The sequence below is a fragment of the Phalacrocorax aristotelis genome, chromosome Z, assembly GCF_949628215.1.
Source record: "Phalacrocorax aristotelis chromosome Z, bGulAri2.1, whole genome shotgun sequence".
In the NCBI taxonomy this organism is placed as follows: domain Eukaryota; kingdom Metazoa; phylum Chordata; class Aves; order Suliformes; family Phalacrocoracidae; genus Phalacrocorax; species Phalacrocorax aristotelis.
This window is the reverse complement of record NC_134311.1, coordinates 46,372,631-46,396,631: the sequence shown is the minus strand read 5'-3', so window position 1 is coordinate 46,396,631 and position 24,001 is coordinate 46,372,631. Positions and strand designations below refer to the sequence as shown.

Sequence of the window (24,001 nt, the reverse complement as noted above, 5' to 3'; positions counted from 1 at the left end):
TTGGGTAGAAGTCACCCAATCTAGTCACATTTCTAAATGGGAGAAACAATATCTTTGCAATAAGTACACAGCAATGGGGTTACTCGCCTCTTCCTTAGTTACCACTTTCTTTTAATTACCAAGGATTCCTAGACAAAGACTACAATCAACTTGAAAAAGAAACTGTTCCCTTTCATGTATTCTCAAATGCAGAAGTGAACAATGCCTATTTTTAACAATTTTCAATAAAAAAATTATGATACTAAAATAAGTTGTACTAAATGGGTGTAAAAAGACTGAGACAATTGGGTATAAAGGCTTTACCTAAAAGCATTCCAGATCATTGACAGTGACCCTCATTATTTATTTCTTGACACTTCCTAATTTTCAGTGCTTATTTCAGCTTGGGACTCAATTTTGGAAAGCGTACAGGACCTTCAATACGTGCACATATTCTGTGGATCCTGATGTTCAGTAACTTCCTTCTTCTTTATTACTTCTTATTTTTATAATGTCATGTGTAACATTTGATCATGCATGGGCAGAAAATGAAGGAAACTAATAGCAACCCAGCTCGCTGCAGTTTAAGGACAGAGTCCTCAGTATGACCTGGGACAACATAAAGTAAACTGCTGACAGCAAAGCTAGAATAGATTTCCTGTTGGCTGTACAGTTCCATGCTGAATGCATGTGTTACTTTTCTAAACAGTTAATGTTAATTCAAAACCTAGAAATAAAGGAATCCAGCGGCTTGCAATATATGCGTCAAAATGTGTTTGAGATGCTGACTTTTTAACATAATCTCTGCCTCAAGGGAGAATGGATAACTTTAACCTGAGGGATGTAGAAGTACTTCAAAACCTGTAGAGTCCAGCTAAGTACTGTGGTTGCTGGGCTGACACAGATAGTCCCACTGTCACTCCTTCACATCTGCCCCCGAATTTAGACATAAGCAATCGTGTCTATCACAGTTGTGCACCAGAATGATCCCGAGCACCTGTTCTTCAGTGAGCAGCATCAGCAATGGAAGGTGGGGGGGCAGTGTCAGAAAGAGAACAGAAACAGTTTATTTCTTCACTGTTTATTTGTGTAACTGCCTGAAAACACCCTTATATGTTTTAAATATAAGAAGCAGTAAGCAAGGAGAAAAAAATTTTTAAGCACAACACCAGGGAGGAGACCAACAACATGTAGGAGGCTTACTGCACAGTAGCATTGCTTTTTACATGTGTCACCAGTCCTGTAAGTATCATTTTCTCCTGTGCTATACCTGCATATTTATTGCTATGTTATGTAAGAAATGTTCAGTGCAGCTATCATTTCTAGAGGTTTACACAATGTGCATTGATTTGTGCAGTGTCCTGAGATTAAGACCTCCATGTTATCAAATTGTTAGCTCTTTATACATTTGTGGTGGACTGTAGCCAGCCCATTACCATGGTTTCTGTCACAGTAAGTTGCTCCTGAGCAACAAATTCAAAGCAGGTAGTCAAGAGATGCTGTATTTCTTGCTTCTGACCTTATGAATTTAGTACTATTGTCTTGCATAGTTCACAGTAATTGTAGCTGAGTTGGGCCAAATGACTACCACATTGTTTTTGAAAGATCCATATGCCCTCTTCTGGTTTTGCATTTAAGGTGTGGGGGTGAAGACAACAGGTTATTCATTAGGAAAGCATGTTCATAGAGACAAACAGGAGCTCTTGTGTTTAAATACAGAATCAGTTTTTCTCCTAATATCTTATCTTGTAATAGCTTATCTTCATCTACATGTATCTATTTAAAAATCAGTCAAGGAGAACTCAGATGCTAGACTGCACCCAAGAGAAAACCAGCAGTCTAATAACACAATTTTGGTTTTTTTAGGTTTTCCACTGCTTTTGGTTTTATTCAGTGGCAGAAGCAGTCACCTGTCTGACTTCTATATACTTCACTCAGACTACTAGGTGAATTTATACCTTGAAATGCATGCTAAAATATTACCTCTGGACCCTGAAGTGTTGTTTATCTACAGATCTAGGACAGATTAGGCAATGGTAGTTATGTTTTTGCTGCAACAACCTGTTCTTGTATCTCAGAGCTGGAATAAGGGGAGTCATACTGCCAGCATATTCAAACTTTCAGAATTCTACAGAAAGTGCTGGAAAAGCACACCAACTAATGAGGAATTATTTCTAATTTCTTCTTAAAGAAAATAAGCTATTTTACTAAATAAACTTCATCTATTTAGACATACATATTTAGCAGAGGATGACAACAGCTATACAGATGTCCCTGGAACAATCAGGCCACCCCATCCAGAAGAGTGTATTCTAACATGCTGCATTAAAATAATAGCAACTTTTGCCACTTGACAGCAGGCATTGTATTTGAACCTGTTTATCTTCTAGATTATTTTGGTACCAGGAATAAATACAAGGTACAAATGAGCACTGTGTTTATCAGAGCTGACTGTCCATTTTGATTTGCCAGTGTTCAGCCCCTTTAAAAATTCAAGCAACACACATCCTCATAGACAAAGAAGTCAACTGAAAGTGTCTAGTGCATTCCCAGCTTCTTTTATAAGATGTCTCCCAACTTTATCTAGAGGAATACAATATTTAGTGTATGTTTAAAATTTCTTTCATGTTCCCTCCTGCCAGATTTCTGTTAGATCACACTAAGTCTAGCATTAGCTACAGTAATCCTGCTGCTACTCAGTACATAAGTGCTAAGCAAACAAGAATGCTTCCACTCCCTATGTGAAGACCGGTCTGCAGGCTCTAAGCCAGCATGTATATTTGGGCGCACATGCTGTGCTTGTGCTAAGCCCTGTATTTATTCCTGTCATGACATAGCACCCAGCAATTTGTTATAGGACAAAACTTACTTGGTCACCATTTAATATGTAAATGCTATGCAGCAAATACATATACTGTGCACATTTGTGGGAAAAGCAGACCAGGCTGGTAGAAAGTGAAATGGCTCGGCATGTGCAAAACACTTGCCCAGAGCCTCTTCCCATTGCAATCAACAGGAGTGTTGTCCTGTTTCACTGAAGGCAGAATGAGCTTGTCATAGTCCTTTGTAACAGCTTTATGAAAAAGAGCCTAACAGCAACCTGAAAGTCTGTCAGTAACAATCTCCCTTCCCCCAAGTTATAAAATTGAGAGGATTATAATATCAGGATCCAGTTTCTAAACTATATCCGCTTTCTAGCATACTTCAAATGTATCAGTCCAAGAAAGTGAAGCACAAAGCTATCATCAGCCTAGCCATCTAACAGATAGGATCAATTCTGTTCTCAGTTTTGATGCATTTTGAAGCATTTTGATGCTCGTATGGCAGTAGGACCGCATAGCAACACTTACACCTGTGGTAACCATAGCAGGTATCAATGGTACTCCTTATCCACAGACGTTGCTATTGCTGCTCCTCCATATCCTTCCTCCCTAGACAAATTCAGCAGCAGCTCTGATGAGAGCTCCCACACAGGTTTTTTTCTGCCACCCTCACAGTCGCAAACATCATTCCCTGAAGCCCTTGCCTTCATCCACCTCCACATACGCACATGCTATCAGCAGCTGTACAGTAAATGTCTTCCTGTGTGCAGCACACTCAACCCTTAACTGCAACTTTTTTCTCCTGTGGGACAAAGGTACAGGCCAAATGGAATCGTTTCCTCCGTCTAGACCTCAGGGTCTATGTGATGGACGACACTAGAATAAATTAAGCATGCACAAACAGAGAGGACTAAATTCAGCTCCAAGAAACTCATGTGTCACCTCATTACAGCCAGTGGATTTCCATGATGAAAAGTTCAAATCACAATGAGACAAATGGGAGACTTTTCTCTCATTTTTGTGAGAGTTCCACCAGGTCATAATTAAAAGCATCATTTAGCCTAGCACAAATTAGTGATTGGTAAAACCAAGATGCAACCACAAGCACAGACTCTTTCCCCACTCTGCTTAACCACGTAATCCTCTTTGGTGTGAAAACTGGTCTGGAAATTGCATAAAAGCCGCCCTTCTGGTGAGATTTCCAGAGTTTTTGGGTAACAACTCTGCCAGACACACCACAAAAACAGACTCTGTTACAGTATGTTGATAAGTCTGTTTCCACTCCTTGGAAAAGCCAGATGGTGCAGAGGTGTGTGATAGTAATTTCTAAAACCAAAAATTTTAAAACCCCAGAATAGTTGTGGTTAGTTTGAGTTTAAGGATCAAATTCAGGTCAGTTCCACTTTATACAGACTGATTCACTTCTCTCCATTACTGTTTGATTGCCAACAATGTGCTCACTGTGAAATCCTCAAAAAGAAGAGGATTTTAACTTCAGGAGTTTAAATGTAGGCACAGAGTAACAAGATGTACTACGTAGCTAAGAAAGTAGTCAAACTCATGGAATTACTTTTTGTTACCTTTCTAAAAAATAATAAAAGTTTTCATCAGGCAACAAACATGTTCAAGCTCCCACAAAATATGAAATGGACATTTTTTATCAGTTAATCTAAACTGAAGACTTTGAACTGCACACTGGCTTTTGGTATTTCAAAAAGCAGTATTTACATGAAGAAAGTATCATGCCAAAAACCAGGAAGTGATGCTCCATTAATATTCATTACGTGCCAACACTCAAAAAAAAAGGAAAGAAAATGTGAGCTGCCAAGTTTATTTTGGCAAAGCTGCACGACATGATTTGTATTCAAAGCAAAATTTAGAAAAATGTCTTTAAATAAATATAAATCCCTTTCAAATTGAAAAAAAACCACACATAAAACAGGAGAGAAGCACTTCTGAGTTTTAGCCTTTTTTCAGTGCTTGACTGTACATAAGCAGTCGTTAGTGAAAGTACATTGTCACAAAGGACCTATAAGCTTAAGCTAGACCTACTTTTTCCTGTCTTCGTAACAAAGAACTAGATTTGTTCAGTTATCGCGAAGTTGTAAGTTAATGATATTTAGTATCTTTTTCTCTCCAACATATATATATATATATCTCAGCACCATTTTTAAATGTGTGAAAAAGCCAAGTATGGAGAACAATCCCAGTTTTCCTAAGCAAAGACCAGACTACACAAGAAGATGGCAGTGGCCTTCAGCATGGTGTTAGTATACTTCTCAAAAATAAAAACACTGATTCATTGCCTGGCTCAGCCCGTAGCAGGAAGGGGGCCAGTGATGTCCATATTGTACAGTGGAATGAATGCCATGCAGAAATTCCTAGAACACTTTTGCACAGCTTTGCAAAACAAATGAACCCAAACATCACTCCACACACATTTGGCCACATTACTTACAGTACTTGAGTAAGTTTGTGTAAAAGCAGGCCAGGTATCTCCCAGCAGCACATGACTGAGGGGTTGTCTCATACCGTGAGATGTTCCAGTGACACGCGGCACAAAAAATAAAGTCTAGCAGGGAAGACAAGGTTCTGTCCTGAAAACAGCAACTGGGAGCCTCTGTTTATTCTCGTTTAAAATTTCATTTACTGATTGCAGTGGCTAGAAAAACAAGGGCATTTCTGAAGCCAAACTTGAAGATGAGGAACAGGTCCAACTGTATGAAGATGCTGTTTCTAGTCCCATTCCTCTCACTTTCTGAGTGACTTAATGTATCTTCTCCTCTGTTCTCCTACCTTTCCACCACAATTAACAGCTCAGGAACAGAGCCTGAGAATTAACTCTATAAAGCAGAAATTCTCAAATTAGGAGAGGACAGGAGAGCAGACATGTACATGGGGCAGAGAATTCCAAAAAGCTACATCTAGCCTTGCTGTCTGTGCTATTCTTCCACTCTTTTCCCACTTCCCCCAACCCAACCAAGATATGCTTTTTTTTGATGGCTTGACAAAGCCTCAGATTTACCTTGGGCCAGCAGGCAGGGGAACATGAGGTGAGGGCGACCATGGGCTACAGTGCAGGCAAAGGCATCCTCTCTGGCTACACAAAGGGTGTCTCCTCTTCCTCAAATGCCTCTGTCCACAGACAGTGAACCACACACCTGCTGGCAGCTTGCCCAGAGCTGTTCCCACCCTTCCCAAGGGAGCAGGGCAGACTGGTCACAGCCAGGTAGCCCTAGGGCTAGTGACATGAAGAAGGGTGTGAGGTGGGCACATCTTTGAGCAGGGAGCAGAAGGACAAGATGAGGGAGCAGGAAGTGTGGACAGTTCCCAGGTGGCAGGCTTTGGAGAGAAGGGGGAGCTCATTAGACAGGGAGGGACATCGGAGGCCATGCTTGAAAGCTGTTTCCTCCCATTCAGGAGAAATGACCACGCTGGGATTTGGGCTGGCTAAAAAAAAATCCAGGTGTGGTGGCAGGCACTAGTAACAACTGCTAGGCTAGGAAAGAAGGGCAACTGAGGACCAGGGCTGAGGAACTGGAGAAACATTGCAGCATCCAAGGGTATGCATGATGGCGGTGGGGCCAAGAAGCAAGTTCAGAATGATTTTTGACTAAACAGCAGAAAGGAGGTCTCATCTGTATAACCGCTGCTTCGAAACCTTTGGAGTCCATTACTGGCAGGTATCCATACATTCATATGGATGTATTACTTTTCCAAATTATCATTCAAACCTGTTGGTAGAGCAGTTTAAAGTACACCTTTCAGTTATAAGCATATATGGTAATACTCTTCACCTCATTTAAAAATTTCTTCCCTTTTCTGAAACAATGGCCCCATTCAATAAGGACTACAAAGATGTAAAGCAGATGCTTCCTAGGAGACTGGCAAAACTGATAACTCAGAAGGCATCTCACTCACCTAATTACTGACTAAGGCAGTATCTAGTAGTTATTAGATAGTAATACTATTAAATGCTACTAAAAGAAACATGTAACTCCAGTAGCTCTGTAAATTCTCCATTAGTGTCAGCATCCAAATTCAATACTGTTGAAGGGAATCCCAGCAGATGAGAAGAACAGACCTTCTACATAATTCTCTCAAAATAAAACTGCCACTTCTGTGATTTTTCTGACACTTTCTGGGGGGTTTGGTCAGGCACAGTTTTTGAAGTCAAATGAGACTTTGGGCCTATGCCAGGTTGTTCCTTTTTCCTAAACCTTAAATACTTGCCATGCTTTGGGAAACCACTGCTTATGAGAAAGTGATGACTTTTCAAGGGTTTAGTCAGTACAAGGATAAGTTGCAAAGCTACCCCAGTCCCTTGTAAAACTTCAAGAGAGTAAAAATATGTGGAGGGAAGCAGAACACCTGAAAAGTGGTAGCAAAGGAGAGCACTGGCTCAGATGTAGGAAAAGAGATAGGGGAGGGAGGGTATAAAGGTAGAAAGAATGGGGGAGGGAGAGGAAAAAAAATAAGGCAACTAGGGACAAAGATGCAAAGAAGAAAAATTGAAAAATATGTTAGAGGAAAAGGACAGAACTACTGGCCTTTCAAATTTACAAGAATTTAAAAGCCGATATGTCAAGGGGTAAGCGCTACATTTTTGAGAGTAGCAGGCATAACTGCAAACTGAATTGGTTTGCTACAGCTCTGCGAAGCTCACATGCAAAAACACAGCATTGCATAGCATGTGCACCCATCCTGTTGAAATGTAGACAGACATTCATCACCAAAGAGGAAGTATGAAATTCCCTTTAATGATTTATAGAGTAAATACCCGCAACACACATATCCCTTTCAATGGTTTTTACCAGTGTCCTCAATGTGCATGTGTCATCTGGATGGTCAGCAGTTATAGTAAAACATCAGGAGCTCCACTTAATTCAGACTAATTTGTAAAGCACCCACAATGTTCTTCAGCTTCACCTGTGCAGTTCAGAACTAGAAGAGTTTAACTGCTCAGAATTTATCCTTATAACTGATTGACAACTTTCAAAAAAAGACATGTAACCTGCAAGCGCAAAAAACATAATTTAAGAAAAAAATTATATATAAGCCAGAAGTGTGTTGCTTTCATTTTTCATCTTAACTTCATCAAACAGTACTCCTTTTAACTACTAGAAGCCTCCTGATTTTTGCAGGACCACGAAGTATGGATGTAAAAAATGGAGCAACATGAGAGCAACTCTCTGAGGAATCACTTCTCACGGAAGAAGCGTAAGCTCTCAACAAGCAAAGAACTGGCATAAGTAACACTCCTCAAAACTCCATATGCATGAAACCTGTCAGCATGGGGAGAAGATGGGGCAAACCTACTTCACGACCCACTGGATTAGATCAGAAGACCCCTTAGCTCTAACATCCAGATGGAAGAAAGTCAGACAAAGCCATACCCTCACTCCCACTTGGGTCCATGGTATGACAAAAAGTGGAAAGTATTTGTCCTACTAAATCAAGTAACTTATCAGACTGAAGAATATGATTAAAAAAAAGAAGCCAAGCTATCTGATTATGTTTCCAAAGGAAACAAGAGTTGTAGAGTTCCAGAATCTATGTGTGTATCTTTTTACCCTTCCACAACTTCTGAATCCATGAATCTACTTCCACCAGCTTTGGCAGAAAGGTAGACTTTGCAAAGATACATAATTCTTATAATATGGTTGCTCGAAGTATGATCCAAAAGCTGCATGCAGTCCCAAAACCCTTTTGTTTGCAGCCAGGGCATTCCATTGCACTTACTTAACAGCAAAGAGGTAGCAGCCAGCTAGTCAATCAGCAGCTCCTGCCTAGTCACACCACACCTCTTACTAAGCCAAGCAAAGGTAGCTCTGGATTACAAGAGTGCTGTAGAAGGTGGGCTCAGGGAAAGCTTGGGGGAAGATCAGAGATCTGTAATAATTTTGAACACTAAGAATAAAGCTGTAGAAGAAGGTCTGGTTTCACTAATGCTGCTGTTTACTCAACTGTCTGCCTGATACAGATATTTCAAATTTATATTTTCAATTTTATGTGAACTCTGGAAAAAATTAAATCTCTCTGTTTCACGCCAAGCCTGGAACTAAAAATTACTGGACATCTAAGAACTCAGAATCCCCCAAACTTCACCTAAGAAGAATGGCAAAATAAATTACCCTAGCACATGACATTGTACAGGTTCTTTGCCAGACTACATCAAGATTTGAGAGTATTCAGATGTATTTCTGAGTACTGTGCAAAAAAGGTAAATGTAACTGAAGGATCAGACATCCTAAAATCAGATTTGAAATGGCATACTATAAAAGAGAGATTTACAGACTTTTATAGGACATGTTTATATAAGTTTTAAACATTATTTTCCAAAAGGTTTGTTTAAGAAATATTTACCAGGAGGCTCCTTGGTAGGAACACCTGGTTAAGCTCTTTTCTTGGTATTGAAGCTAGAACTCACCAATGCTACTGAGCCGATCAATAACACATACAGTTTAGGTTTTCACAGATCTGTAGGCAGATCCTGAGCTGTTAGGCAAATAGATCTCTAAAGATCACAACTGACCAATACATGAACCAAGGCAAATTTTCATACAGTCAGTTTTTGTGAAGTGACTAAATGAATAGAGTCACCATGGTTCAGTTTATTAAATATTGCAGTTACTTGTTCTCATTCTTCCTGGTTCTCAGATGCTTTTAACAACTACAAAACATAAATGGAATGGCCTTTTACGTTTTGCGACAATCCCAGTCTTTTTTGCAGCGATTTTATCAATCTCATAAAAATCTATGGACGTGTCACACACAGAGAGTAAAAAATAATATTAGAAATAATGAAATCATGACATTTGCCGTAATCCTCACAACTCAAACTATGTCCAAAAATTTGAGATCAGTAAAAAGAAGTTTTAAAACATGTTTATAGCTACGTATTTTCACAAAAGCCTTTAGATTTCTGCCTTCTTTTTTAGTAAACTTCACAAACCACACAGCTCCAGCCTGCACACACTTTACAAACCAAATGATATATGAAATATGATAGCTTTTCACTTCTGTTGTTCATAGTAGACATGAGTTTAACATTTACACATGACTGACTACACAGTGGCTGAGCATATAACTTAAAAGCAATGATCACCTATTTAGTATTAAACCTGATTCAAATCTGATATTTGTGGAATATTTGGAGAAAACCCCTTTGCAGTTCTGCTAATTTTAGCATTAGAAAATGCAAAGATTTGAATACAGAGTCCTGGAAAACATAAAGAAAAGCAGTCCAGATACTTAAAACATACACTTATTAAATATACACTTATTTAAATATACACTTATTTAAAATATACACTTATTTAAAATATACTTAAAATTTTTGAAGACAATTAATGGATTTGGAATGTGTGAAGATTTGTTATATAGAACGGTGTCCAACAGAAAACAAGTGAAAAGGACAGTAGCCTTACAACTGGTGAAGTTAGCCCCTACTCCTCATTCAGATTACATCAGTGTCACTGACTGATTTCAATTACTCTCTACACAAGTACTGTATGGAAAACCTGCACTTTAATAACCACATAATTAGGAGGAAAATAAAAAACTAAAGCAAGGACTTTACATTACATACAGGACCTGGTCAAAAACTTTCTTTTCATTGATTTCAGTGGGCTCTGGATCAAGGCCATATTGATTGCAGGCAGTGTGGTCCAATGATTAAAACAGCAAATTTAGGTTTCATTCTTAGCCTGGTCATTCACAGGGTTCTGAGTCTTGTGAAAGTTAATAATTTTTTGTGTCTCACTTTTTCCATCCATGTAATGGGAATAATTCCAATTCCCTTTATCAATAAAGGGAACCAATATACTCAGAGAAAGGAAGATACACAAAAGCTAAATATTCAGCTTATCTAAGTGTGAGACAAACCCTGTTCTTTTTAATTTGAAATAAAATTTCCTAGAGCAGTAGGAACCTCAGCTGGTAATTTATGATCCAGCTTATGTAGTAATCTTCTATGATAGGTCTCAGCTCTGAGATACGTGTGTTCATGCATGCATGTGTGCATGAGAGTGAGAGAGACAGAGAGAGAGAGGCAGAAGACACTGTTGCTCACTAACTGGCACTCCATGAGATACTTAATTTGTTGTAATAAAGCAAAGAAAAAGTAGCTGTCAGTTAAACTGCCATTTCTGTCACACTTTTTAATAATACTGCTCCTGTAATTACACTGCGGTTCTTCATACTTAGTCAGTAAAAGCTTGCTTAGTTTTAGCATGGAAAACAATTTATGAAATTATAGAAACAGACTGAACACAGCAGTTCATTTGTTGAGGCAATTATCCAGATCCTTGTCAAGAAAGAGAGAGAGTAAAGACTGTGATGTGCAAAAAATGTTTCTAATTCTATGCTATAATACATACAATATGTCTGTGGTTGTGTTGGATTATGTTAATAAATTGCAGTCGAAATATATTTGTCACAACACAAAGGAAGGGTGCTATCAATTGTCTTGCCAGATATTTTAAATTAGTCACCAAAACGTCTAGCCAGGGTTTCCTCTATGACCCTTAGATGAAGGGAAAGGCTTATTGGACAGTTTTTCCTGTGGGACTAGACAGATTCTTCTAATGCTCAAGTATTTTGAATAATCTGGAAAATAACTGTAAAGTGAACTGCAGCACAGTTGCCTTTTTTTAACAGACAAGTACAATTCAACCCTGAACACAAATCCAGTGTTGTTTTTGGCTGGTTATCACTCAGAAATTAGTTTCCCTGAAATTTCTTAGCAAAAATGGACAGGGTCTTTATTCCTTCTATTGGGAAGAATAAAGGGTATAAGGAGTGAGATATTGCTCAGCTAAAAGAGCAAACAAATAATGGCAAAAACTTAATCACACAGTCCAGAAAACTTCAGCTTTAAGAAGGAAAAAAAAAAGAGCAAAAATACTGAAAACGAAACACAGACTTGTTTGATATCCTATACAGATTCAGAAAGAAATTCACTGTTTCTAAGAATGCAGTCATCTGTGTAAATTAGAGAGCATCTTAAAGCAAGCTAGCACTCCAGAAACATATTTACTACTAATAATTTCACTGAAATTCATTGCTTTTTCAAAATTTTAATAGCTGTCCTTTCTTGTAAAACATTTATAATTTATCCTACAACAGATAATTTATAACATGTAAATGGTTTTCCAACTATTTCTGAAAAGAGAAAAACGCAAACTTCAAATAATTTAAACTAAAAATGAAACAACAAGTTCTTTTCTCCGGCTGGACACTTCACACTTCAGCAGAAGATACTGCTGTAGACTCTTTGCTAGAAACTTTGTTGGACAAAAACTGGGAAAAGAGAAGACCTAGCACACAGCAAACAAAGCAAAAATGGCATCCAAACACAGATCATGAACTGTTAGCATTCTACAAAAGTTTCATGTATTAAAATGTGGATGAAGTTTCTTCCTTCCCCACCTCCCGTAACATCTGGAGATAGTTTGGTGGAGCAATTTCCAGAAACCAAACAGTGTCTTTGCTTGACTAGCTCTTTTCATTTGCAAATAAACAATTAATGAAATGGGCAACTAATTTCCAAAGTGTTCATATTCATTAGACTGCTTCCTGAAATTAAGTAGCTGTTCCATGATGCAGTGCTCACATAAATGGTACTGCTATTCCTTCTACAAATATGAAAGTATTTTTAAGATTATCCGTGTTTAATTTATTCTAGCAACACAGTTGAAACAAAAATGTTCCCCACTTTAAAAATATAATAAAATAAGGGAGGGACAACTAAAGAACTATTCTATGGAATCACTGAAAGTCACTGTATGGCCCACACTTCATCATGGGGCAAAATCTAGGTTGTATTATTTTGTGATCACGTCTCTGAATTACAAATGAATGAAGGTATGACAGTCTGTGATATATTCTTCTTTGGGCATGTGAAACTGGGTGGCAATAAACTCTACTGTGCAGGCCTCCGTTAAAACAATTACACAATCTGATTAATGTCAATAATCAGTTGGGAAACTTAAGTGCTGGATATCAGCTACACTTACAAATCTAAGTGCACCTAAGAACCTACACTTAAAAATCCCGGTTACTGTTTCTGACCAAAGGCTCATGCTAGAAACTGCTCCTTCCACTCCGCCTGTTTTTTATGTGCTGCCCACTGCCAGGAAAAGAAAGCTCCTTGAAAAAGTTTTTCAGCTGGTCCTCTATTCTCCAAAATTTTTCCTCTAGATATCTTTATGATACAGGTCTGCTTGAGCTGTACATGTACTTCCATAATTTCCATTCTGTAAAGGGAAATACCAGGTTAAAGAGCTCTGTCTCACATTCACTGGGAAAAAGGCTGTGGCATTTAGAACATTGCCACCACCCTGTGTTTTGACACCTTCACTTTCTCAGCATTTACTGTCCTAGTAAAGAATCAAGGAAGGAGAAATGTGCCCCAGCTATCGCCAGGACATGAACAGAAGTTGCTGAGCAACGAGCTTAATCTCCCTTTGCCCCTCAGCTCTAGTGGCAGTAGCTTTGGGGGAAAGCCATCAAGTGTCTTAACCTCTACTGTATGACCCCTCAAGCTCATTGTTTACCAACGGTTGACTGCTGCTCCATTCAGAGCTGTTTACAGGACACTTGAAGAGCAGTATGAATCAATTGGGAATTACTACTGAAAAATATTTATATAGCACAGTATATATTTATTTTTATGTTTTACAAACCAAAGCCCTGATATTACATTCACCTCCTGGTATAACACTATGCCAAGTAACTTCTGTCACTAATAATTTTCCATTACTTCACATACACAAAAGTTGAAGCTCAAGGCCACCTTTGCACAGGTCACCGAAGTACCTAGCCCAGGGGACGCTCTGTTTCTCTCAGATGAAACACTGGTTTAAACTCACATTTTTTTATCAATACACAGTTTCATACCTCTTAAATAAATGCTACTTTTAAAAATGCATGGATGATTTCAGCAATGCAACATGCTCAAGCTGAAAGGGCATCTCTGTCTGTCAAGCTCTCACACAACTGAGACAGCCGAGGTATGCATACTGGGTGGGTGGGGAAGTGGTCTGGTCCATCAGCGGCCTCTTTTAGTCATGTGAACGAACAATGCTGAGAGATGGGAGAATGCTACTCTACACATGAAAGGAACCAGCAAAGTACTTCAGGCCACTCTTTCTGAATAAGAACATTCACACACAGCTTTATCATGGTTTAACTAAACCACTTAGCAAAACGGATTCAGATGATCTCTATTTGTCCTTGCACCAACAAATTCCAGATCTAAATACTCCTCTGAACAGCATCCAGAGAGAAATGTGAAAGCTGTCAGCCAATTTATTTTACTGTAGGCTTCAGAAAGAATAACGCCTGACACAGTCCTCCCTTATTACATTGGGCAAGTCACTTTCCGTCTCCTTTGCCTCAACTTTCCATCTGGAAATGAGAATAATAAAACTGACCTCATTTTTATAGTGCTTCAAAAGTGACAGATGTAAAGCACAGTGTATAAACTGGGTATTCTACTTGCTCTCAGGATTCAAAACCAATCCATGCCACAGGTAAAATATATACTATTATCTGGTGCAGTATAACCAGAACACAGGTCTGCAAGATTAAGCAGCAATGATGAGAGGATTCCCCAGTCTTTGAGGTCAGCTTTAATCTGTGGCCCTTTCAGGCAGACCATAGACCACGCTGCTTCATTCATTCAGGACGAAAATTTCATAAGACAGAAATTAAAATGTCACAAATCATAAATGTCAGGAAACAGCATCTGCATGCCAACACTAAAGAGTACACACACAGCACTCAAATGAAAGAAGCAGACTGAGAAGGCATCTGGGGGAAAGTGTACCAATATACACTTCATATATGTATTTTTAGATTTTAACACAGAAGGGCAAAGTAGTTCTATTTTTCATATGTGCAAATACTTTTTCCATGTCCTCTGCTGTTCTATCTCTGCATTGCGATCATTTTTCAGTTGATCCTCAAACACCACGCTGTAAGTGTAACCACGGTGTTTTCTGTTACAAAAAAAGTCTTTCACAAATAAAAACTCAGCTCTGTAGCTGAAGTGGATCGCTAAAGGAAATATAAACACTAAGTTGGACTGGTAGATTCGGTACTAAAGTACTAGGGAAAAATATCAAACACTCCATATAAGAAACAAAGGAATCAAAATCTCATAAATGACTGCACAAGGCTATTATTAATGAAGACTACATTTGGTTTTAAACACAGTTCTTGAGAAATGAAAAACAGATTAAAATAGTTTAAAAAAAAAGTTTAAAGACACATCCCTATCTCAGATCAAATCACAAAGATAATGATTAATATTCTTGTCTGCATTTTCTGAAGAGCTTCATAAATTACATCTGCAGTACTAAATTCAACATGACTAAATCTTCACAGTCATGCACAAACTTCATTTGTGCATAAGATATGAAAAATTTCCATGGAGACATAAGAAATTTAGGTGCATGGAAAAAGAAATGACAATGACATTTTGAAATTTGCAATCTAAAATAAAAATTGAATTTTCAAATTTATAATGTAAAAGCAATTTTTCAAACTGTTATCAAAGAAATAACTTCACATTGCCAGGCTTGTTGAGACCTACAGTATTCTGATAATGTATTCGCATTTTCAATATGAAATACAATCTCTCTTCTGACCATGTGCCTTCTAACTCAAAATATTCTAGACAGGAGGAAATGAGCCTGTGTATGTACTATCCTGATAGCTAAAGAAAAGGGAATTTTCACTGCTACATGAGTGATCATTGAAATCTTTTACCAAAGACAGGACCATGTAAAGCAGATTATATGCCCATTTTCATGTAAGATTAATAAAACTTAATCACTATTTGTATTGAGTCTGATCTGAATAGTCTAATTACGAAGAGTGTTAGTATCTGATTTAGCCTTTCAGGGAATAATGTGAAGTATGCTGTCAAAGGAAGAGTGGCAGAAGGGTCAAAGAAAAATTCCAAAATATAAAACTGTAAGGAGGTAAGCTTGAGTGTCAGGATGAATAAAAGCCTAGGTAATTACAAGTTACAAATAGAAGAATCTTACAGATAGCGAATTATCCCTAGCTGCGTAGTGAGGAGTAGAAAACACTGAAATCCAATTCAGGAATAGTACACATCAAGAAAACAGCAGTAGTATTCTGTTTCTGTAAAAACTCAAACACTTTTGTCCAGGACCTATAACTAATGACATCCTTAGAGTTGCTGCGTAGAACTAGCAAAATTCTTTACTTTATGACATCGTTTATAGCACCACACCAGTTACTTCAGCTGAGCTGACACAATGAATTTAAAATGGTCTAATACTTTTGACTTACCAACAGATTAGCACATGATTAGCTAGAATAAAAGGATTATTATGACTGCTGTTATAAGATATTAACACTTTTGGTAACACATGCTAGGGATGCTATATATACCATGCAGATTGAGAAAGCAGAATGAAAACCAAGTTTTCACAGTTTTAGTTATCCACAAATACTTTTGCAGTGAAGTAACAGAATCCTCTTTAATTAATTTTTTTTTAGACTTGAATCTTCACCCTTATTTCCCTAAGGTTCATACAAGCTGATTACAAGCTGTAAATACGGGCTACAGAAACAGTTGAACAATTGCAGTATTCAGTCTTTTTTAAAACAGCGGTTTAACAACCTCAACCCATGCATGCACACACAGACCCACACAGAGGCTGAACAACAAAGTTCATGTCTGAAGTAGAGTGCAGCATAAATACACTTAGCAAGACAGAGTTATATTCGTTGAAGCTTTGACAGCAGCTCTGTGAGGAAGGGTTGTATTTCCAGGAGCATAGGGAGGGGCGGAGAAAAAGAAAACACCAACAGTAGGGAGAAGGATTCAGGGGACAGCTGAAGTGTGAAGTTATCCAGCAGCTTTTTGATATGGTTTAGACTTTGCCTTGGGAATGCAACAAAACAACAGCTACAAACTTAACCCCTTGACATTGGCATGACTGTCAGCCTCAATGCTAAGCACCCATGCACTGAAATTCACACTCCAATTGCCAACAGGTTAATGAGTAGGAAACTTTTTCCTCTCCTGCCAAAGGTGGTATGTTCTTGTGGCTGTATTTCTGTTTCATGTACAGACACTCTTCTAGATATGTTAATCTGTCACTGCACTTCTTTGTTCTCTTCTTAAATTCAAGCTGGATTTTATTATGCTTAAGTCTGTACAGGCTAAAATCCACATACGTAGTATGGATAGAATATAAGAAAACATGAAGTGAATTAAAGGCTATGTTTTTCTCAAAGTTTCAGAGTCGTACTGTATTTCTAGTCAATTACATAAAGGTCATAACTGATCATCAATAGTGAGTTCTAAGAAATCATAAATAAGCAATAAAATCAGTTCTCTTATGAATGTGCTAATACAAGAACATACTTGGAAGAAAAATGCATTCCTCAGTTTTAAAATTGTTGTTTCAAGTTTTGTGTAATGCAACATGAAAGGGAAAAGAAAGACAGTGATGGATCTCAATTTTTAAGTAATTTGTTAATTTTGGGACACAGATCACGGTTAAGCACTGCTGGTTAGTGTGGTCACAAAGGTAAAAAGATATGACACATTTTTTCTGCATTTAAAAAACTGTTTTTCCTGTATGATTATTTAAGTGCAAATACAGGTTACAAAAACTGGAGTTACAAGGTGAGATAAAAATTACAAGATGGGAAAACTCTGGTTTGCTTCCACAGCATTATCTTGTTCCTCCTGTTGTCATACAGCCAGGGAAAAAAGCACTTCCAGAAAGCTCACCAAAGATCAAACTGTGTCTGGTGACAGCAGTGTCCAAGCTATAAGTAATGTTCAAAGGATTCAACAATGCCTGTGACTGATCATTCTCTTTCCCTTGCCATCACCTGCTGATTTTGTCCAGGTGTTTTATGGTTATCTTGAGGCTCTGGAGAACAGACAGAAAGAAGACTTTGCCAATTTCTTTTGTCTGGGACTGCGAATTCCTTACACAGATGGTGGACAGCCACAGGCTGGCCAACTCCAGGCACAATCGCCTTCACCCTCTGAGGGAAAGCGTGAGAGCAATACTATCTTCTCCCAACATACTGTCTGTAACATGTCTGTGGTTAGGGAATAGGACACAGTGCCTTTTCTTAAGAAAAAAGAGGTCATTCCTGTCCCCACCCCAACAGTGGGGGGATGGGAGTGGGAGAAAATAAATAAATAAGTAAAGACTTTGGCTCATATTAGTAAATTAAGCATTCCTAAGCAGTTCAAGAGGTTTGTCTAATAAGATAATCTTGTGTTAACATGGTTTTGTAGTATGTTTACAGTCTCTCAAGTATTCTAAACAAATCCTGCTAAATCCTACTCACTAAGAAAACCAAGCCATTTCTGGCAGCAACTTTTAAAGATGGGCACCAGGCATGAGCCTCCTCACCCTTTTTCTTTTACTCCGTTTGCTTACAAGAAAGCCCATTACCTATGCAAATTTCTGCTAAATGTGCAGTTACCTAATTGTGCAAGTACCTATTTAGATATGTACTCTTCTCCTGCAGTGATGCAAGTGCAATTTTGAAACTGATTATTTGAAGTAAAACTGCTATACTCCCACTTATGACCTCTGAAAGTGTGACTACATACCAGGGAATGGTGAGTATGTAACAAAATATCTGTGCAATATTTAGGCACCTGACAAAGCAAATTTTACGGAAAAATGTGTGACTACTTCCAGTTCTCAAAACTGGAAGGGCTTGGAAAAATATGTTTATTTTATATGCATTTCATTATGAAGAAGCCAGATAGAAATCTTGTATGACAAACATATAATGGACAGTCCCTGTGCTCTCATTATCTTGGAAGAAATATTATGTATGCAATATATACTTATTTAGGAAGTTTCAAAATAGGTACTAGAAAATAAGTAGGTATTTAAGACTCAAATTACAGAGAGACTCCGGGAAACTCAGAGCAATACCTGTCCCATATGCTGTTTCAGTTTTGCCTATAGGTGATGTGAATGAACTCTGAACTCATCAATAAGATGTAAGGTGATGTACTCCTCTTAGATCCTCAAGACACAGACTCCCCCCCACCCCCTGACTAGGGATCAATGTTAATATATACATAGGGAGAACAAAGTAATGGAGCTGATTTCTACCATGCAGATCTGAGAGCAGAGTTATGTCCTGCTCTAAATTATTTGTTTTAAGGCTAAAGGGTGTAACATTTACATCTTTTTTGGAAAAGTATACTCAGCAGTTTTACAATCTAGCATCATAAATGTTAGAGAAGGAAAGGACCATTATATCACCCTTCCCATCTCCTGCCAAAGCAGGCTAGTCCCCTACATATATCTTCTAGCTTATACAAAATGTCTCCAACAATGACCTGCTGATGTTTCGAATGCTCTAAATTACCTTAACACTTAAAAAAAAAGTCAGTGATTGTGAAGGGATAATGCAATGCTTATAGAAGAGATGAACAGGTAACTTCAGAACTACAAGTCCCCTTTTTTTCTACTGCCACAGGTAGCAGCAGTAAAGCTTCTATACACTGTTTGGTCTACCAGCACGTCATAACACTGACCTAAGGAGGTCAGCTTCACGGTTGAAAAAGTAGCTTAGCCTCCATGGCTCAGTTCATGCTTCAGCCTCCTGCTGTGATTACTGACAATTTAGCCAATGTATTTATTTTTATTCCTTACTGTACCCAAATACAGAGATACAGGCACATAATATACTGATCATATGAAAAAGTATATGAATATATTTATATATAACTATGGAAAAGGCTGCAGTGGATGGCCCTACACAAACATCATCCAGAAATCTTTGTGCTTATTATTTCCACGAAGATGCAGAAAACTCCTCCATGGCTTCCCATGATTGTACACAAACAGAAGTATTCCCAAGCCCTGTGCAAAAACCTGCTAATTTTAACTTTATCCTGTTACAACTTCCCCTTGAGATATTAATTTTAGCTTTACCCCTCTCATCTTCCCTGAGAGGTAAGAACGACCAGAAGGGTAGCCAGCCTAGGGTCTGACAGCCTAATGAAATTGAGTTCCATGGATGAGGCTGTCTCACTGTAAACTGAAATCCTATCAACTCTACCACCTCTGCCAAGCATTTAATCCATAAAACCCTACAAAAAACAGCTGTGTTTTGGGGGTGGGGGGGTGGTGAGGAGAAAGGTGCTGGATTCTTTGTTTATTTTAGGGGATTTTTTTTTGTTTCCTTTTCAGTTTTCTGAGGTACGTATCTCTACCCCACAGTGTCTTGAAACATTAAAAGGGCACATCACTGATGGTGGTGATGGTAATGTCTCACCCAAGTAAGTAACATAAAAGAAGTGACTGTGGATGAATTGTTCCTAGGTGAGGGAAAACTGGATCCAAGTGTGGATGATGGAACTCGCTTAAACTTGGCAGGATGATTGCCCAACACAAGGAGCTCAACCCAGTAGAGAAAGACTGGAGAATGGAAGATGAGAAAAAATGTGCCTACTGGGAATTGCACTGAAAATGCCATGCTGCCCTCAGATGTTAACAGCAGTCTGATGATGACTTGGACTGAATTCAAACTGGTGACCTAAAGCAGAAGGTAGTAATCCCCTGATCCAGGGTACTTCAGTACTTTTAATCACAAAAGAAAAATTACAGTCCCAGGGAAGACTCCATTGGAGAGTAGCATGCTAGATAGTAAAAAAAAAATGTGAAAGTTTATGAAAAACATGCAGTTTCTTCCACCAAATGATAATACTCCTATGTTAACTTTATCAAAGCTAAAAACTGGGGGGGGGGGGGGGGGGATGACAGGCAGACCATTTCTTATAATTCTTGCATATTTTTCCCCACTCTTGTTGTATAGTGATTCATGTGTGAAATTTCTTCAGTTCTGTTTCATGACTTAGATTTTCATTACATTAGTGGACTTTCAGGATTAATTTTTTACAAGACGCTCACACAGAAAGAAAAGGAAGAAAGAAAAAAGAAAGGCTGACTACGCTCAGTAAAAGCCATGGGATATAATTATGTGCCTTTAAAACATAACGAGAGTGTACTTTGTCAACTATCAGTTTAATGGAGGCTTCACAACACAGCCTCAGCAACTGAAGTTACTTTGAGTGAAAGTCTAACATAAAAAGTAAAATCAGCTACTTCTCTGAAATAACAGAAGTTGCATTTTTGTGGGTAACAGTGAAATAACATGGCATGCACTTTATCTTAAGAAAGTGTTACGCTCCAACTGATTAGTAGATTATGAAAGAGATGGTAAGTTTTTACTGTAGATACTATTTATAAAGTATGAATACATAATCTTATTGGGTAGTATACTGTGAGCATCTCAAAAATAAATGATATGCCCAAAGTTAAATACTTTTAAGAGCAGAAAAATATATTTTAAAAAGTTGTTATTTTTATACTAAATTTGGCATCTTTCCCATATCATTGCTCCTCTATAGAGTTTATCTATGGATAGTTACTCTAAATGTCTCAGCAATCAACAAAACAACACAATCAACAGCAGGTTTTCTTAATACAAGGTGAGTTTTTACATACTTCTTTTTACGTGAGTAACAAACATTACTTTTCAATGCCAGAAACACCCAGATTATGCTATGGACTGATAATATGCCAACATTTTTGTTTTTAATTTAAGCTGATTTTGAGTTTCATCAGCAAGGAAGAAGAAAGCCTTGAAATTATAACATTCATTTCATTCTCCCTCTATTCTTTGACTTAAAATAAGAAAAGATAAAAGGATATGCTAAAAGATTGAGCCAAAAACTAGTCCCTTTAAGGCAGATATTTCTTTGTGTTATGTTTCAGCCTGGAACAAAGTTTCATGCACAACCTATAAGCCTGAAAAAAAATTTGGATTTATAGTTCAAGTGTTACTGAGAGAACCTTAAGTACAGTATGCTACTGACACCTTAACTACAGCATTGCAAATGGTGCTGCTGAAATAAACCATCTCATTCTTTCTTTTTACTGAGAGAATGCTGCAATCATTAAAGTATTCTTGCCCTCTGTATGCTTGGAAGTGGTCTGTCCATAAGTTATTAATAAACCATGGAAAGGTGCAGCAGCAGACCAACTATTCATATTAATGAATGCCTCATGAATATTCAGCTGCATGTTGACTCTTACCTCAGAGGACCAAGAGAACCAAAATCCAGCCTCCCCGTTCTACCAGTTAAACCTCCTCATGCTGTAATATTTTCTTTTGAATAACAGCAACTAAATCTGTAGGGCTGACTCTTTTGCAAAGCTAAATAACTCTTGTTCCTGTAAGAGTATGAGTGGGGGGGTTGCTATCAGCTTCATTTTAAAAAACCCACAAAAATGAGTGCACACAGTAGTCGTTAAGTCTTTATTTTAACTGGAACTACATTACCTATAATTTAATGTCTGCACAGATTTAGTGCTAAAATAACAGCTACTGCTACCAGCTGCATCATGTTCTTGAACTAAAACTACCTATTTGGTAGTAATATTCCCCTTCTAATCAAATACAATGCAGCATGGACAGGCTAATGCATGTGTTAGAAACACACACAATTCAAAACACTCTGACTACTGTTTTCTCTCCTACTCAACTGACTCCCATTGACTTTTATTTCTGACTTTTCTATATTCTAAACTGAAATCTCTTGACCACAATCTGTTCCAGCAATATCATACACAAAATGTCATTAATGTAGAAGACTTCTAAGTGGGATTTATCTGGGGCTTGTTCACCTGAATTATTTGTCATCTCATTATTCTTTCTCAAAAACATTTTTCTTTAAAGAACGGCTCTTCTATGGCCGAGATGTGAATGCACACTAGATATCCTTTCAGGGCCACCACACACTTCCTTATCCAAATCCACCAGTTCCTTTTCAAACTGAACTAACGCCTTCAATTTTCTCCATCCTCTAAAAGTTAGAAGACAGCACCTTTACATGTATTAACAGGCATCTGGGACGCCAACTGGAGCAGTCAGAACACATATTTTAATAAGCAGCTCTTAAATGTTCAATAAAGTGAGTGGTAATTGGGCACAGAAACATAAATTGTCAAGCAAATTAAGCAACAGACTGCTTTTCAGTGTGTTATATGCAAAATTATTTGTAAGATCACACTACACATACATTTGAACAAGCACAGATTCTTCTACATTTGGTCAAATTATTTCAGAATATACAGGGAATTAACTGTGCTTTTCTTTTGGATAAAATTAATGTGAGCTTTCTGTCCTTAAACCAGAGCCAATGGGGAAACAAAATATGTTTAGCCCTGAAATAGTTGTGGTAATTCAATCCCTGCACTCTCCTTATTTTCTTGATGACAAAGAGAAACTCCCAACTGGCAAGGCCACCTGCACTGATTACTCCTCCATCCACACCCACGGAATATGAAAATGAGCCAATGATCATTAACCTTAATTTCTTCTAAGATAAACCTCAGCTTTTTTTGTTTGTTTGTTTGTTTGTTTTTTCCTTCCCAGGTTTGCTTCTCTCAAAAATCCCTTGGGGGAGTGGGGGGAGAGGGGAGAAAAAAAAGGGAGGGGAGAAGTCATAACTGGGGGAAAAAATCAAGAACCGAAAAGAACTCAGTAGCTTTTTTTCCTTCTGTTTCACAGCTGGCTTATTATAACTTCACAGCACTCAGAAGAAGGGATTTTGAGGCACTATCATTTCTCTTGATATCAACTTCTTTCCCTCCCCCATCCCGCTCTCCAAGTAATCAGGTAAATGCCAATGTGTTGGTTTCCTGGTTTGTTTTTTTTTTAGATTTTTAATTTTTTCCCTGAAGATGTTCCTGGGTAAAGGCAGTTGGCAGAAACAAATATGGGTCTGGACATCAGGAATGCAGGTGTGGTCCAATGTCAGGACTAAAGGGCCAAGCACAACTGGGTGGGATATTTCCAGTGTAACTACTTCAAAATACAGTAGAGAATGCATCACACCTCCTGGTCATCCACATTCTGTTACTGCCAAATGGAATAATTTTTGGTTCAAGCGGTGTGGACTAGCTCCCACTGGCATTATATCACCCTCTAATGGATAAGGCACTCATTTGGACCCATAGAAGAATACAATTCATATATACACTTATAAATATACACAATATACAATATAAATACACAAAAATACATACTAATATTAGATATAATATATAAGAAATAATAATGCTGTAGAAATAATAGTTTGTATAGCACAAATA

At 37.9% G+C, this 24,001-nt stretch overlaps 1 protein-coding gene across 12 annotated transcripts in view; it reads right to left on the bottom strand.

Annotated features, from left to right (window-relative positions):
• BNC2 (basonuclin zinc finger protein 2) overlaps nucleotides 1-24,001 on the bottom strand; it is a 333,471-nt gene that overhangs the window by 137,155 nt on the left and 172,315 nt on the right. The gene's annotated exons all lie outside the window — the stretch shown is intronic.